The 18,160-nt window shown below is 37.5% G+C and overlaps 1 pseudogene; it reads right to left on the bottom strand.

Annotated features, from left to right (window-relative positions):
* LOC110291912 (small ribosomal subunit protein eS19-like) overlaps positions 1-17,149 on the bottom strand; it is a 65,764-nt pseudogene extending 48,615 nt beyond the window's left edge.
* Positions 17,150-18,160: the final 1,011 nt, after the last annotated feature.

The following is an 18,160-nucleotide window of genomic DNA, read 5'->3' as shown; positions in this document are numbered from 1 at the left end:
TATTCCACCAGAGGGTGACATGCTTCACCAAATTTTATGTGGTCAAATGCCAAGGCCTCAATATCCTTTCTATTTGTAGGCACACTTTGAGTGACTTTGGTGAACTTGAAAGGGCTCTCCACTTTAATATCCTGATGCTGAGCTAAATAGTTTATCATTTGTCACATTGCCAGGAGAACTTTCTATTAAATATTACAGCACAACATGTGCTAGCTTTGAGATTTGTCATTTGCTGTCATAATTTTTGCACCTCTAAAAAGATTTTTTTAACACATAAAGAAAAAAACCTCTGTTAAGTTTAAAAAAAAAAAAAACACAATACAATAGCCGTGCAATCGTTTGTATTGCCTGTAAATGAAACCTGTGGTGCTTATTCAAGGTCAGTGAAGCAGTAAAATTGGATGTCTGATTAATGGACCCTTTTAGGAAGAGCTGCTCTTATTTTTGCATCCCAACATTGCTGTTTTGAGTATGTGAAAATGTTTACTCTGTGGTGCTCAAAGTATCAAAATGGGTGTCTTCAGCTCATAAGCAGTGGTAATTTATCGCCTGGTTTACATATAAGATTATTTTTTCTGTGTCCACAATTTTCTCCTTGGACCCTTAAACCTTTTCCTACCCCATGGTCTGCTTGCTGGTCTCTGAAAGAGCAGCAAGTATTCTTAGGCACTGTGAGACCATTCTGCTTTTATTAGGTGAGACATGACTCACACATAACAATATTCCATATTTCATTATAAAATTATTATGCAATATTATTCTCTTGGAATCAATTTTTGAGGAAAAACATAAAAAGCCACATGTATACTTCAAGACTGCATTGCAATGAGTAACAAATATATATATATATATATACACAGTGGGCAAGGCACAGGTTATTGTTATATAAAGAAGAGCATGTTCCTGGTTTCAATTATTTTATCCCTGTATCTATACCCAGGATATAACTCTTACATATGCCTCCCCCCCACATATATTAAAAACATTTCAAAAATGTTAAAATTTCCAGCTATATAGGGAATTGTTTATAAATGATATATCCAATTTTATATCTTTAAGACTTATGAAGTGAGCTCTGGAGGAAGTATTTGGATGCCTATTGTAAGTAATGAGGTCTGAGGTCTGGATTGAATCTATGTGTGTGGGCATTCAGTGCTCAGATGGTATTTAGTGCACACAAGGCACATGAGCTGGTTTTGGCAGCTAAGAGCATGAAGGCAGAGATATTATGAACAAATGTAACTTGAAAGTTATTTGTGCTCAGTACATTTCCCTCCTTACTTTCTTCTGAAACCTCTTCAACTTGGATTTTTCCCAAAGACACTGACAAACTTATCCTGAGAACAATAACCACAGCACTGGTAAACACAGTGGTCAGTTTTTAGTTTCCTTCTCAAATCGTTCTACTCCTTTACTGTAACTACCCACATCTTAGTCCCTACGTACTTCATGCTTAATTATTAGGTACTTCATGCTTAGTCCCTAGGTACCTCATGCTTGGTCCCTAGGTACTTGATGCTAGGTTACAAGGTATTTCATGCTTGATTACTAGGTACTTCAAGATTTTGTTTAAGTTTCATTTCAAAACATCTTAGAGTCAGCCATGAATCCGTTCTTCCTTTACCTCCAAGATTAAGTTTTTCAGTAACTATTAATGTTTGGTTCTATTTTTGGATCTTGGACATAAGTTAGTGTGTTTTAAAAACTACTACACCTGTAGAAATAGTTTACATGCTATGAAGTTCTCTCTCTCTCTCTCTCTCTCTCTCTCTCTCTCTCTCTCTCTCTCTCTCTCTCTCTCTCTCTCTCTCTCCATGTCTCATTTTATATGTATTTATATAGTTGCCCTATGGTATTAGTTTTTTGGACCTGGAGTTTCCAGACTTATTTTTTTTTTTTGAGTTGTCTGACCTGCTAGAGCTGAACTTTTGACCTCTGGTACCTCTTAACTGCAGTGAGGGCAGTTAAGTCATATCCCTAGCTCCAACCTTTTCTATATTAGGTGTATTTTGTGGGAAGGGGAGAGTGAATTTGTCAATGTTATCTCATTTGGGGACTTTTTAAAAAATAATTCCCTCAAAGAAGCTTTGGGTCGTTTACAGTCATCTCCTATTTTTATTCCCAGTCACAGGCAACTAGTAACCAACTTCTTCTCTGTGTAGACACATTTCAATTCTAGATACTTTTTATAAGTGGAATCATATAGGAAGTGGTCCTGTGTGGATTGACTCTTTTATTGGGCACACTGTTTTCCTAAGAGTTGTTTGGAGACTCTCAGTTGTTAACTATTTGTTGTTGTAGGGCATGTTTTGGGCTACATAGTGATATACTGCCTTATAAAGCAAGGGCTGAGGGTATAGCTCAGAGCATTTTGTGTACTATGAGCAAGGATCTGGATTCAATCCCTTATATTTTAAAAATTCTATTTTATAATATATCATAACACATTTCTTATGTCAACTGGCTGATATGAAAATTCTCTTGACAGCTATGCTTACTTAACACTTTACTGTGTTGTTCTTAAAGGTTATAATACTTTCTTGTAGGTACTTAAAACCTATTTGTTTAATTAACAAAAAAATTAATGGCTTCTTTTCAGTTGTGGGTGTTGGTTAAGTATATATTTCTCAAACAGAAATAAAGGGTAATGAAATTTTATTTTTATTTTACGTATCTGAGTATTTTATCTGCGTGCATGTATATGCACCGTGAGTATGCAGTGTATGAGAAAGTCAGAAGACAATGTTGGACCTGTAGTTACAGTTGATCATGAACAGCCATATACGATGCTCTGATCTGAACTCAGGTTCCCTGCAAAAGCAATGAGTACTCATAACCAATTAAACCATCTCTCCAGCCCTAACGTAAAATCTGCCTTCGTTGTAAATATTCATAGAGTAATTTACTTTTCTCTTCCCTCTTGTAAGCTACTTCACGGTGTGTCAAAGTGTCCTTTGTTTTGTTTTCGTTTTTATTTTAAGACTGTGCTTTGCACCGAGAGATTCTGTTTTTAAAAAGAAGCAGGACTTTACACCTGGTCAGGGCACACATCCTCTTTCTGTCACTCGCCACGCAGCACGGGAAGATAGAATCCTGTGAATAGAATGGGTAACTCTGAAAACTTAGGAATGTGAATTGAGAATGTTGGGGTACATGAGCATGGTAAGATTATGTCAGAGAAACCAGGTTTAAGAACTTATTGAGTCCATCAAACCAAGGGTTTCTTCACTTGGATCCCATAGGGAGGTCCCACTAAGAACTGCAATGTCAGTAATAAACCCTTTACTCTCCCATTTACCACCGGTATTTGCTAGAGGACCAACAGGCAGAAAATTCCCACTGTCCCAGTAGCTGAAGCTTGACTCAGTCCTGGCTGGCTGATATAGATTATTCATATTTCTGTTATTGACTTAGGAGCCAGTCTAGACTTGCCATCTCTCCTCTACTTCTTAGTTCGCCTGGATCCAGCCCTGTTCCTTGGTTTCTTCAGCTGGAGTCAGTGATGCAGCTCTGTTTTGGAATTTGTGAGTCATACTGCTGTGACTCACAAGAACAGTTTCTTCTCTGCCACCTAGTCAGGTCCATTATCTTATCAATTCAGAGATGAATGCTGTTCATCTTTGGCTTCCAAGCCCTCTTTGAAGCTCTTTAGTTCTAGAACTCTTGTTGTTACTACACCTACATAAATATTTACTGTGTGATGTACAATCTGAGAATTGACAGTAGTAATTGAAATTTAAATAAATGACTGTTTTTTGCCTCAGCTAGATTATCATGGAAAGTAAAAATATCTGAGAAGTTGCTGAACGAAAGCCATATGAATTCACCATATGAATTTATTGAATAGCAATTTATTGAAATTATGGAAAGACATAAGCATGTTCATATATGTTTCTGACATTGCATATTCAAAATATTACCTTACTTTGATTTGATTTGACACTCATGGATTCCTTGATGATATAAAATTTTTTATGTAAATGTCAAAGGTGCGTAGATGTTCTCAGTAGTATTTTAGATGCTTTTATTGATATATGGAGGCAAATATAAGACAGCCCCACGAACAAGATAAAGGCTTATGATGGGGATATGTTGTGACTCTTGCTTATAGAGTACAGAACAGGTTCGTGAGAACGTGAGCCTCTGATTTACACTGAGGTTGAGAAACATGACCATGCCCCAAAGCTTCTTAGTCTTTCCTTGCATGGTTGATGGGAAGCTTATAATGACAGTTTGTCATGGTAACAAGGTCTATGTAAGAGCAATATAAAACTTACCTTTTTCTTGAAATTCAATGGAAGCATGTTATTATTTAAGAAAAAAAATATGCTTTTTCATTTATTTGAAAAATAGTGAAGCAGAAAAACCAAAATAAATAAATAAATAAATAAATAAATAAATAAATAAATAAAAGAAATAAAAAGCCCTTTTTAGGAGCATTGTAAGCTAGATTTCAGCTTATCATTGTCAAAAACAATCTTTCCCATTCTTTTCAGAAAAATACATGTTATTTGAAAAGGCACACTTTATTTCTCCTTAGAGATATTCCGAATCCTAGCAATGAAAAACAGGTTGTTAGGATATAACTTAAAAATAAAACCACAGAAAAATCCCTCTCATATAATATGACAATCCAAGAAAACCTTGCTGCTGCCTTTGATTTGAAGGTTAAGTCATAGAGTAAGAAATGATTTCCTTCAAAAACCAAGAAATATTTCTGTTAAAATTGCTATTTGCAGATTTGAAGAAAATTAAGTTAAAAAAAGACTATATAAAACTGTGGGTGTATGATAGACAATAGCAACCTAGAATTTGAGATCAATAACCTTGATTATTATACTATAATAAACATCAGGAGGAAAATAACCATCCATTAGATTCCACAATAGGCAGAGAACTCAGCTGGCAGAGAGAGGGACTTGCCTTCACTAAGTCTTTATGTAACACGTTGGAGTCCCATTCCAAGACAGACTTATTCACACTTCCTAGTATTTCTCCTTCATGCTCAGCTCTCACCAGCGCATGCTGTTGGGATCCTGGATCTTTTTTTCCCTTCAACTTTAATCCATTTTCTGATATATGAGCTCATTTTTCTAGTGGAAAGAATGCTATAATGCCAGGGTACAGTGAAAAATTCAGCTTTCAACCATGAGCCCACATTATGGAGAAAACAAATGGGAGCACGATTAATGGATGGATGGATCCATGTTTGTTGAGTGACTAAAATTTTATCTCCATTCTTTAAAAACAAGTTTTAAGTTAATATATCTTTTGAAAACATCTCTCTCTCTCTCTCTCTCTCTCTCTCTCTCTCTCACACACACACACACACACACACACACACACGCACGCACAAACACACACATCACATCAAGAAGGTAGACTCCAGAAAAATCAAATAACCCCATTAAATAATGGGGCTCAGAGCTAAACAAAGAGAAGACATTCCTGTTACCTCATAAGCTGGCCTGTGAACTTCTGGATGGAATCTGAATGCAGTACATTCACAGGTCTGGTGTCTTGTCACCAACAGATTGGAAACAGTTAAAGAAATTACATCTCAGTGAATATGGGTTGGAAACTGTAGCCTGGTTGCCTCGGCAAACAAAGGAAAGAACACATTTAAAAAAGAGCTAAAACAGAGCTGTTCCCAGACTTCAGTTCTTGTATGTCTACTAACAGAGTGATTCTTCAAACACTGTTTCTTTTTTCATTAAAATTTAAAACTTCCTATGTTTCCTTTCTATATGTTTTCTTTACTTTCTGAAAATTTCCACTCTTTACTTGTCTTATGTTAATCTGTACTTGTTAGAGCACACTTGCAAAAGCTATGTCAAAAGTCTTTGATAAATCTATGATTATATCTTCTCAAATTGTTATCTACTGTCTTTTTTCTTTGTGGGTGAACTTTTTCTCCTTCTTTATTAGAATTGGATTCTGAAAAATTTAAACATTAAGTTATGAACTTGTAAGTTTTATTACCCTATAGACATTTGTTTTATTTAAAGCAATTTGAAGACAAGTTGGAAACTATACCTTATTACCTCTGTAAACACAATTAAAGAACAAAAATTGTTGAGTGTCTTTGATGTTGGATAATTGTACCCAGAACATCATTCTCTCGATATTGAGTAATTCTTGCTATAATCCTGACTGAGAGAGCTCAGTGGAAAGTTGAGCAAATACAGCAACATAGCCTCCCCAGTATCAGTTCATGTGGGTGACTCCAATACACTCTCCTATCGTTAATCCAAGAGAGTATGTTTTCCTGCCTGCAGGCAATAAAGATCTTCTCCAGTCTGTTGAGTGCTGGCTGTGATTTTTTATTATTGCTACTTTGCACCCAACAACTGTAAACTCTTTGTGTCTTTTTATAAACTGTTTTTGTAGAATTAAATAAGGAGGAAAGTTTCTTAGAACTTTAAGATAGCTCATTAGAAAGAATCCAGTCTGAGAAAGGTTGAAAAAATGTGAAAAACCTTAGTGAAATAATACTAAAATATTTTGTCAAAGTGGTCACAGAAGGGGAAGGAAAATACTGTCTAACAGAAAATTGCAGGAAGTACAAAACAAAGCATTGATTCTTTGAAAAGATTACAAAGATTGATAGACTCATCTCAAATAACCAGAAGAAGAAAGAACTCAATATAATAAAATCTGAGATGAAAATAAGGACATTTTAATAGATGCAAATGAAATTCAGAAGATCATAAGGGGATAGTTTGAAAACATATATTCCAATTATGTGGAAGAATCTAGAAATAAATGATGAATTCCTAGAAACATAATACCTAACAAAATTAAATCAAGACAACATAAACAATACAAAACAGATCATATGACAAGCAATTTGATCAAAATAGCAATAGTCTCCCAACAAAGAAAAGCCCAGGATTATACAGAGTCACAGCTTGATTGTAGCAGCTGTTTAAAAGGGAACTGAGAGCAAATTTCCTCAAAACATCTCACAAATAGAAAGATGATAAACATTATTGAACACCGTCTTATAAAGCCTGTATTACCTTGATATCAAAACCAGATAAGGGCACAACCAAATGAAACACACTAATCTATGTTCCCTAAAAAAATTTCAATGAAACAGTTGCCAAACAAGCCCAATAATACATTAAAACAATCATATAAGTAGGTATAAGATGGTGAAATTGGTTTCATTCCAGTGATTCAATGATAGTTTAACATGAGTATAATATAGCAGATAAATAGACTCAGGGACAGAAATTACAGAACCCTTAGGAAAGGGCTTTGGGAAAATTGAACATTGTTTTTAGATAAAAACTCTGTGGAAACTGAAAACAAAAGGAATATATCTCAAAATAATGGAGGCAAAACTGTAGCCAATGTCATAATAAATAGGAAATTTTTAGGTTATTTTTTTGTTCTAAAATCAGAAATGATACAAGGGTCCCTCCCCTCTCCACTCTGATTGGACATAAGACATGAAGTCTCAGCAAAAGCAAGAAGGCAAAAGATCGAAAGAAAAGGGTTGCAAAGGGGAAAGGAAAGAATCAAATTATCCTTATCGTGGAAGATATTACCAAAAACTTAAAAGATTCTATAAACTCAGAAAACTCTCAGATCTTACAAACACTTAAAGCACAATGCCAGGACTCAAAATCAATATTAGATATAAAAACATTGCATTTCAATACACCAATAGTGAATCTGCAGAGTAAGAATACAATAAAAATTCACATTCATAATATCTTCAAACGAACATAACACAGTACAATAAAAACCAGTACCAAGGCTACCCAGAAATGAGAAAAGCCTCTAAAATACAACTTTCAAACATAGAAAAGAGAAATGGAAGACAGTAGAAGGCCGTAACCCACCTATGATTGTGGATTTGCAAAAGTGAGCTAGCGAAATGATAACTATGCAAAGAAAGCCAGAAATTCACTTCAGTTCCTGACAAACTTCCAATGGCTTCCTTCCTAGAACCTGAAAAATAAAACTATCCTAAAATCCATATGGGGGCATGAATGGCCCTGAATAGCATAGACAGAACCCTCTTAAACCCTCAGTGGCCTACTTTCAAATTATACTACAGAGCCATAGTTTAAAAATAACACAATGCACACAAAAGTTTGGTAGACCAATGGAATTGAATGGAAGGCCCCCCAAACATTATGTATCTATAGTCACCTGATTCCTAACAGATGAAAAAAACATATCTTGAAGAAGAGAGAGCCTCCTTAACAAACAATGCCACATGTAGAAGAATGTAAAAAATAAATTCAAAGTAGATCAAGTACCTTAATGTAAAACTTCCAATGATGTCATCCTTTGAGAGAGCATATCCAAAAGAGTCCAAGGCAGATATTCAAGAAAGGTTTCTAAAACCTCAGTTAATAACAGCAAGGACTGACAAATGGCTTACATGCAGTTTGAAACCACTACACAGTAAGAAAAATCAGCATAAAGAAAAGATATTTAACAAGAATGAAGAAAGTATTGCCAATTATATACATATGAGGGGATTAATATTTAGAAAATGTAAATAACTCAAAACATTCATTCAATTAATACATAAGCAAATGAATTGGGCAGGCTTTTCAAGAGAAGAATTTCCAATAAAAATATGGAGAAAATTCACATCAATATAACATATTCAAGCCAGAATCCCTACAAATGCTAGTGAGGATGCAGAGAAAATGAATTCTTCCTCTCTTCCAATGAGATTGAAGCCGCTATTCACTATGGGAATAATACAAAGATTAGCCCTCAAACTGAAAATAGGACTATCCTAAGCCCTATCTATTTTACTCCTGGATGTGTAAATGGAAAATTTGAAGTCAAAATGCTGCAGACATTCACCACAGTAGGCATGGCATGGTACTGTAAAGAGATGAATGACCTAGTAATTTTGGCATATGTACAAAATGGAATTTTATCTTTCAGGGACCTCAGAATTTCTTTCAAGTCTATATATTATTTAATTAAAGTTTCTTTCTCTCTTGAATTTTCATCATTATTTAATTTCAGAAGCCACACCATCCACTTCCTTTTGAAAAACGTTAACAGAGCCACTTTAAGACCACACTTGTTCTATAAAGGATAAATTTATTCTGTTCTGGCTGTAGATAAGAAGCCTGCCTAGAAAGGCTAGTATAGCTGAGAAAGCATGACTAGCTAATATATGAAGAAAAAGGCCGAAAAAATCTGTGTGGGTGGGCAAGGTAGGCTGTATCTTGCGTTCATTAAACATTGACTAATGATTTCAATTCTGAGTTTTCCTTTGACAACAGGCATATTTTCTTTTAATAGGTCTGTGTTCTTAAATTGCCTTTCTTCTTATATATTTTTATCTTTTCTCTCTCTTTTTTTATTATTATATGTAAGTTCACTGTAGTTGTCTTCAGACACTCCAGAAGAGGGTGTCAGATCTCATTACAAGATGGTTGTGAGCCACCATGTGGTTGCTGGGATTTGAACTCAGGACCATAGGACGAGCAGTTGGTGCTCTTATCTGCTGAGCCACCTCACCAGACCCCAGGATGATATTTTCTAGTTCCATCCATTTGCCTGCAAAACTTATTCGGTCCTTGCTTTTAATAGTTGAATAGTATTCCATTGTGTAAATGAAACACATTTTCTGTAATCATTTTTTGGTTGAGAACATCTGGGTTGATTCCAGCTCTTCTTGTTTCAAATTCCAGACTTTACAACTGTTTGTCTTTTCTCTATGTGTGCCATAGCCCCTAAACTCTTCTTCACCTTGTTTCAACAGTGGCTCCATGACACACTACTATCTCTCTACCAATTGATTTTTCTATTATCTTCAATGTTCTTTAGCATAGATGGGACGTTCATTTGCCCCCAATTACCCCTTAATATGTCATCCTGCTGATTTCATTATAGTAAGTCAAAGTCTAAAATGAATTTCAACCCTTAAAATATGCTAATCTTATTTCAACAATGTCTTAGTTAATTTTGTCTTGCTGCAATAAAACACCACGACCAAATGCAACTTGGGGAAAGAAGTGTTTATTTCATTTAACCTTTTAGGTCAAACTTCACTGATGAGAGAAATCAGGGCAGTAACTCAAAGCAGGAATGTGGAGATTGGAATTGAAGCCAATGCCATGGAAGAATGGTGCTTACTGAATTTTGCCTCATGATTTGTCCAGCCTGCTCCTGATGCTCCTCAGGCTCAATGCCAAGGGTTGCCAGTGTCCACAGCAGACTGGGCATTACCACACAAATCATTAATGAATAAACTGTGCAGAAGACTTGCCTATCGTCCAATCTGATGGAAGCAAATCCTCAGTTGAGATCATCTCTTACCAAAAGACTCTATCTTAAGTCCAGTAACCATAAAATTAACCCATGCCAGCAGCATCATCAGCATCCAGAATACTGCCTTGTGGACAATATGCAACATCTAATGATGATTTTAACAAGTAAATCGATGCAAGAATGTTATTTCTTAGTTCCTGTGATGGATATTCTTGGTTGTCCACTTGACTATATTTGGAATGAACTACAGTCCAGAAATGGAGGACACACCTGTGTCCAGATCTTGAGACTGAAAGACACATGATTTTAAATTTTGAGGAATAGTGGTATTGAAAGGCTTAGGTCCAGGCAGAGTGGTTCAAGCCTTTAAACCCGGGAGATGGAGGTAAGCAGATCTCTGAGTTCAGACCAGCCTAGTACAAAGAAAGTTCCAGGTAAAGTAAAGCTTAGGTCCAGACATGACGGTACATACCTTTAATCCCAGCACTCAGGAAACAATGGCATGTCTCTGAGTTCAAAGTCAATCTACAGGGAAAGTTTCAGGTCAGCAAAGTTTAGGCAGTGAAGGAAATTATCAAAAGTAGAAAGTGGTGAAATTATAATAAAACAAGGGGGCCATGTTCCAGCCCCAGCAAGCAGCAGAACTTGGCAGCTTTGGCCATGTGGCTATGGCTTTAGAGTCAAGAATAGAAGGGGTTACTGGGACAGTTGATCCTGGTTAGATGGACCTAAGAACTTAGCAATGATTAAGAGGAGATCAGCATTGAGGCAAAATCATTTGGAAAATGTTTTCTGAGAGCACAAAGAAGCTATAATCCAGAGATAGATCTTTTCCTGGCAGCTGGACTTGGTAATGTAAAAGAATCCCCTAAGTGATACTGGTTTTAAAGGCATGAAGAAGTCATGGAAAACAGCTGAAGCTTGGCACTGTGAGAAGCAAGGAAAGGCCATGGGTGAATGTGCAGCCTCAGTGGCAGTTAAAGTCCCAGGATTGAAGGAGACGTGCAAAGAATTTGAGGCTTGGCACCATAAAGAGAACCTATTAGAGGCTATTGGTGAATATACAGCTTAGTTGCAGTGGAAAATCTAGCATACTGGAGATGCCAGTACCATGGGATGGCCACTAAGAACAGCAGCAACAGTGGAGTAGAGTCGACCAGATCCTAGTAAGCTACAGAGTGCAAAGCTGGAGAAATGACCCAAGCCAATTGGAGGAACCCAAACCATCATGTGTAGATCCTAGTTATTGGAACAAGAAGCTGTGACATTGAAATTGCCCCAAGATGTCAGAGATGTCAGAGGACATTTCCTATTGAGGAAAGCCTGCTACCAAGAGTGGACTCAGCTCAAGAGTAAAATTTTGTTACAGTAAACAAAGCTGAAAGGTGTTTGATATCAGGCATGGTGATGCAGAGTTTGGAGTTTGCCCAGGTGGTTTGTGGTCTTGCTGTGGTCCAGTATTTCCTCACCATGACATTTGTAAATGGTAATGTATATCCTACCATGTTGGAAGTATGTGATTTGCTTTTTTATTTTATAGAGGATTATAGTTAAGAGATTGTGTACATCTCAGAAAAGACTTTGAACTTTGGACTCTTTGATATTGTTGAGACTGATAGACTATGGGGACTTTCTGAAGTTGGGCTAAATGTATTTTGCATTATGCTACGGCTAGGTATGGCCCCCTCTGATTCATGTGTTTGAACAAGCCTATGGGGGGGGCAGTGTGTGGAATGTAGTGGTTTGAATAGGCTTGGCCCATGGAAGTGGCCCTTTTTGGAGCGATGACATTATTGGAGGAGCTGTAGTTTTGTTAGAGAAAGTATGTCACTGGGTAGCCAGGTCTTTGAGGTCTCACATATATATTTTTCAAGTCTGGTCAGTGTATCCTAGAGCCTCCTCTTGGCTGCTGGTAGAAGAGAGTCTCTTTCTGACTGCCTTGGGATCAAAATATAGAACTTTTGGCTTCTCCAGCACCAAGACTGCCTGCATGATGCTTCCTACCATCATGATGACGGACTGAATCTCTGAAGCTATAAGCCAGTCCCAATTAAATGTTTGTCTTTATAAGAGTTGCCTTGGTCATGCTGTTCCTTCACAGCAATAAAACCCTAAGACAATTATCTATAGAGAAAATGGACACTCTTTGATGATTGGAATCACTGGGAGTTTAAGCCATCTATTCTCCACTAGATAATCCTGGAATTTTTATTTGTTTCTTGTTAGTGTTCTACTCTGCCTTCAGATAATTCTAATTTCCTACTATCTCAATGTGCTCCTTCAGATACCTTGTTTCTGGCTTTCTCCATTTCTCTAATGCTGCTCTTCTTTGAACATTTTTAATAAATGAAAAGATTAAGTCAATTTTTAATATTCATAACCTCAGTTTTCACTCATACATTTTATTTAGCTAACTTGTCAAAACAATCTGTCTAGAGTATTAAGGTTGATTTCACATGATGTCTAACTTTCTGTCCCTCCACCATTAAAGTGTTTAGAAAAGGGTCCTATCCTAATAACTTTGTGTTGAAGTTCTAGCATAAGCTGTTGTCTACTGTTCATGATATATAGTTTGGTTTTATTCTTTGTATTCACTATGCTATGTGCTATGTACTCCTAATAAACTCTCCAGGAAAATTACAATAATAAAACTGGTGTGGTGGGCCTAGAATGGTGGCTTAGTGCTACACAGTACTGGCTGCTCTTCAAGAAGACCCAGGTTTGATTTGGTTCTCAGCACTAACACAGCAGTGACTCCAGTCCCAAGGGAAACGACATCCTTTTCTCATCTCCATGGGCATCATGCACACAAGTTATACACAAACATACACGCAGGCAAAACATTATACAGGTAACATAAAATTTAAATAAAAAAGTGTTCTTCTTTCCCAGTAGCTAATGAAAATTTCTCAAATGCCTATTAATCATGTGAACCATGAAGATAGCACCACTAATTACTGAATTTAAATATTTACTTTAGTATTTTAAATTTAAATTCAAACTTAAATGTGTGCTCTTTTTAGCTCTCACCTTTCTTATGCTCCTCTCTAGCCTTCTCTCTCTCTCTCTCTCTCTCTCTCTCTCTCTCTCTCTCTCTCTCTCTCTCTCTCCCCACATGGCCATGACTGGCCTCTCTCCCTCTTTCTATCTTCTCTCTTTCCCCCTGCTTTCTACAATAAAGCTCTAATACCATAAAAATATGAAATGTGCATTTGAATTACTACTGTATAATACAGCACAACTGTAGTACTTGTAGCACTTATAGGAGGTATTACTTTGGTCCACATAGTAACTTGTGTTCTTTCTTAGTGCCTGTGCATAGACCACGTATCATGCCTGAAATTCCTTCTACTTACCCCATGCCTTTCGACTCACAGAGCATTGTTTGGGCATTTACTTCTCTTGCTTCAAAGCTGGGCTTAGTGAAATCTCACTCTCTTCCTGACCTTTCTATTCAAATTTTTTTGTTTTCATTTACTGCTTTTTTTACAACGTTAATTAAAACAAAGTATTTCATTTATTAGTCTGCTTTCTAATAGAAGCTTAATGAAGGTATATCCTTTGAGCATTTGAAAATATTAACCTATATATTAAAATGAGTGTGAAATGAGTGTAAAATATGAGTATAAATTTAATAATTTAAAATTGATTTTTAAGAATTGAGCAAGCTGGAGAGATGGCTCTGCAATTAAAAGCACTGACTGCCTTTCCAAAGGTCCTGAGTTCAAATCCCAGCAACCACATGGTGGCTCACAACCATCTATAATGGGATCCGATGCCCTCTTCCCGTGTGCCTGAAGACAGCTACAGTGTACTTACATATAACAATAAGTAACTCTTTATAAAAAAAGGGGGGAGGGGACTCCGCCGAAAGTAGTCTGCACAGGTGAGAGTGTGCACTACAGAAGCTAACAGCTTCTGGGACAGTCGGGAGCCACAGATGTTCTGAGGCAGCGCCCTTTTCGGGCTCCAGACATCCGGCCACCTTACCAGCCAGAGGACAGGTGTCCGCTCAGCCCGGGAGGCTTTTGCCTCAGGATCTGCGGAAGCCATCTTGGTTCTGAGACTCCACCGAAAGTAGTCTGCACAGGTGAGAGTGTGGACTACAGAAGCTAACAGCTTCTGTGACAGGCCAAAGCAACACAGCTTCTGGGAAATGTCTATCCCAAAAGTCCCCCACCACTCCCCTACCCACCCATTCCCACTTTTTGGCCCTGGCGTTCCCCTGTACTGGGGCATATAAAGTTTGCATGTCCAATGGGCCTCTCTTTCCAGTGATGGCCGACTAAGCCATCTTTTGATACATATGCAGCTAGAGTCAAGAGCTCCAGGGTACTGGTTAGTTCATAATGTTGTTGCACCTACAGGGTAGCAGATCTCTTTACCTCCTTGGATACTTTCTCTAGCTCTTCCATTGGGGGCCCTGTGATCCATCCAGCTGACTGTGAGCATCCACTTCTGTGTTTGCTAGGCCCCAGCCTAGTCTCACAAGAGACAGCTATATCAGGGGTTGTTTCTAATGAAGCACACGCTGGCCTTTCCATTCTCTACTTACCATCACCTTAGGACTGTGATCCCTGAATTACAGAGGTCAAGGACTACCCTACACATAGCTCAGATGAACTGAGGTGTAGTTATGGCTACTAGTATAAGCAGTAACCATCAGTTAAACTTATATGGTGCTAACCTTGAAGGTATACACAATGCATGACCTATGGGCCTATTATTTTACTAATTTACTTGACACTCAAAAGAACCAGGTAGAGAATTGTCACTGGAGAGATCTGTAGCTTCACCAGGGTGGTATTCAGCAAGACCACAAGAGTGAGGACATTAAACTGTACCCTCAGTTGAACAATAACATGGAAGTGGGGCGATTCCCCAACGCCTAAGAAGCAGAAGAAAATTAGCAACAAATTCAGCCTAGGAAGGTGCAGAGATAAAGATGTCTGAACTGTTGAGTAGATCAAATGTCCCAAAGTGACAAGGGAAGCAAAGCATAGTACCAATCATAGTGACTCAACCATGGCCCCATGTGCCTGTAATGGAGAATAGAGACAAAGAACATAATTGTACTAATGCTGCATCCATCTTGAATTTCCTACTTACAGGGGGTCAATTAAAAATTTTTTTTGGTGGGGGGGAGAGCTATTTTACCCTTTTGGAATAGGAATGTCTGTCTTATGTGTGCCTCACCATTATAGTCTCAAACCAGATTATATTAATTTAAAAGGCTTATAGCTAGAGAGAAATCTATTCCAGGAAGAAATATGACTTGAGACTCACTCTTATCAGATTAAGATGAAACTTTCTACTTCTGGATTAATGCCCTAATGAGTTACAAATTTGGAGACTACTAGGATTCAATGAGTTTATTTTGCAATATAAGAAGGACATAATATAAGAAGGAGTATAATTCTGTGATTTCCCAAGTGAAATAGGGAAGATGAATGCTGATAAAGGCTGGCTGATAATGAGTGCTCTGCTGTCATGAATGAGTTAGTGCTGGTGACATTGGTCAATGTTTTATCACAGCAACTAGAATACCAACTTACATTTATGTTGTGGTAAATATCATTTGGGGGTTTCAACCTTACCTTAGATCATTTAGTTTCAAATAAAAGAGACAAATCCTTTTACATTTATAATAAGCCTTAAAGCATTAGATCTGGGCAGATGCCAACCTTATATGCTATCTTATCTACTTGTCTGTCTAGAACCCTGAGATATCATTTACCAATTTCTGCCTGGGCTGCTCCTCCAAGAGGCTGGCCCTCATGGTCATGTGCTCACAATCTCCCTACTCTATGGTGACTTATTCCTTCTCCACTTCTCTTTTTGTGGTCTCTGCCTCTGACCACAAGCCCTGGAAACTTTACTCTTCCCCTTATCTTTTGCCAGGCTGCTTGCACCTTTATTAACTAACTAAGGACAAGGCTTACATTAAAATGCCTGGTATATGTAAGGATACACTTGTCTTGAAGCAGGCAGATCTTGGAGTACACAATTTAGCCTTTGACTACAGACAGTACCGGACCAACCCTCTACACAGTCATTCTGTGTCCTACACTATAGAAAACAGAAAAAACCTAGGAAAGTAATGTAAAGGCAGTTATACTTTCCCCCCCGAGTTTGAAAGAAGAGAAATACATGTAAGAGATCATTCCACAGATTTATGAATTTTAATATGTAATATAGTATTTTATAACATTTCATTCATTTTAATTGGCTGTTGATGTTAAAAGACTTTTAACCTTACTGGTATAAAGCAAAGGAGACCACGTTTCTTCTAGTATTTAAAAGCATAAAGACAAGGAAAACCACAGTTTATTACGTACAGTTTTGCTGAATAAAAAAAATGGCCACCTGCTACAAATGTTAAGTTTATTTAGAAGTCCTTCTTCCCCCTACTGCCTCTTTCAAGTATTTTTAAATGTGTGTCCTTTGGACTATTCTTCCATTGGCTAACAGTTACTGCCCATCCTATGCTCTGTGCACTGTTTCCAAGGAGATGTAAAGAAACATGTACCAGGGGCCCAAGGGCAGCCACAGAAGTCCAGCTTGATGAACCAATGAGTTCACTGAGGAGTGGCTTACAGTGAGCTACTTACAAACAATGAATTACTTACAGGGCTGTATGTGAGGGGCTACTCATAGGAAGAGAAATGATTCAATGACATCATCAAAGTCCACATAAGCATTGATGACATCAAATGAAAGCTGGGAACCTGATTCAGCGGACACTACCTGCAGGCCGTTCACTGTCTCTTTCAGGTAGCTCATGTGTCTGAGGCTTTTCTAGAAAATGTAGCTGATCTCTGCTTCTCTTAGGTGGCTTGTATGGTGGACTTCTTCCAGGAAGCTTGCCTAGGTCAGGCTCTGTCAGCATTCCTTACTGCTTATATATGCTTGGGAGAGTGAGGCTGACTGTACTTAGTCAATTTCAATGACATTTTAAAGCTAGTGGGTTGTTTATGTTTGGAGCATAATGAATTTTCCTGTGAGGTAGAATGTTTCCCTTCCCTATAGAATACCCTGTTGTTTCTCCTGTCCAGCTTCAAACATTCTGGGTTTTAATGAGCTTCCCTCTAAGATGGAAGGCTTTTAATTTTGAAAAAAAAAAAAAAAACCCAAAACCTTTCTATGGGGAGAATCCATCCATCTTCCCAGTGCATACATCTACTAAATGAATGGGCTAGAGAACTTTAGTAGATCAGACCTTCTCATATTTGACCCTTTCAATTGGGAAGGTCATAAGTAGAATTAGAAGATTTATGTTCCAGACAACTGAAGAATAACAATTAAAAGACTCTCTTTCTCTCTTGTGCATGTATGTACACACACACACACACACACACACACACACACACACAGAGAGAGAGAGAGAGAGAGAGAGAGAGAGAGAGAGAGGCTTTCTTATGAGATGTTCATTTCATGAATAACCACTAATTTGTTACAGTAGCCAGCAGCCTACCTTTGTTTCACATTCTTTGGACAATTACATATCAATCACCACTGCTAGGATTTTGGGAGACAATGCCACCATTTCTGGTGGAAAATCCTATGACTTGGAACTGAGTCTGGAAAATTACTATATTTCTGTTTGTAGTTGTATTCATAGGTACTTGTAAATTACCTTATGTATTTGTTTTAGAAGGAAGCAAGGTTGCTAGGATGACTCAGCAAATAAAGGTGCTTGCCACAAAAGCCCAATGAACCCAAGGTTGATTTCTGGAACCCACAGAAGGATAAAACTAACTCCAGAAATTCGTTCACACATACAGACATGCTTGTGCACATATGAACTTGCACACAGATACAGTGATAATAAAAAAATTAAAAACGATAACAGTTTAGGAGGCAACAGACAAGCTGGGATCATAGTACTTCTCTTTCCTCA

The sequence above is a fragment of the Mus caroli genome, unplaced genomic scaffold (assembly GCF_978045245.1).
Source record: "Mus caroli unplaced genomic scaffold, Mus_caroli_1 scaffold_3, whole genome shotgun sequence".
Classification (NCBI taxonomy): domain Eukaryota; kingdom Metazoa; phylum Chordata; class Mammalia; order Rodentia; family Muridae; genus Mus; species Mus caroli.
Note: the sequence above shows the minus strand (reverse complement) of the source record. Positions and strands in the feature narration are given on the sequence as shown.